Consider the following 311-nt stretch of genomic DNA (forward strand, 5'->3'; position numbering starts at 1 on the left):
AAGCCACGCATTGTTTAGTGATGTCGGTGCAGTGGTGTTGGCTGGAGGCAAACTCTTACATGCACAGCACCTCGTTAGTGTAGTGGACAGTATCTCTGCCTGTCACGTGGAAGACTGTGGTTCGATTCCCCGACGGGGAGAGATGTTGTTTTTCTGCTACCAAACGACACATCCAAAAGTTTTTAGTGCAGCCACAGGTTACAGAAGGAGTTCTGGTTTGACTTCGGCCCAAACCAAAGGAAATGCGTTGGCCGGGAATCGAACCCGGGTCAACTGCTTGGAAGGCAGCTATGCTCACCACTATACCACCA

At 50.8% G+C, this 311-nt stretch overlaps 1 non-coding gene across 1 annotated transcript; it reads right to left on the reverse strand.

Annotated features, from left to right (window-relative positions):
- Window positions 1-243: 243 nt before the first annotated feature.
- Window positions 244-311, reverse strand: trnag-ucc (transfer RNA glycine (anticodon UCC)). Its single transcript has one exon. It is a non-coding gene; the product is annotated as a tRNA-Gly (tRNA).

The sequence above is a fragment of the Sinocyclocheilus rhinocerous genome, unplaced genomic scaffold, assembly GCF_001515625.1.
Source record: "Sinocyclocheilus rhinocerous isolate Xijiao unplaced genomic scaffold, SAMN03320098_v1.1 scaffold17716, whole genome shotgun sequence".
NCBI classification, from domain to species: Eukaryota; Metazoa; Chordata; class Actinopteri; order Cypriniformes; family Cyprinidae; genus Sinocyclocheilus; species Sinocyclocheilus rhinocerous.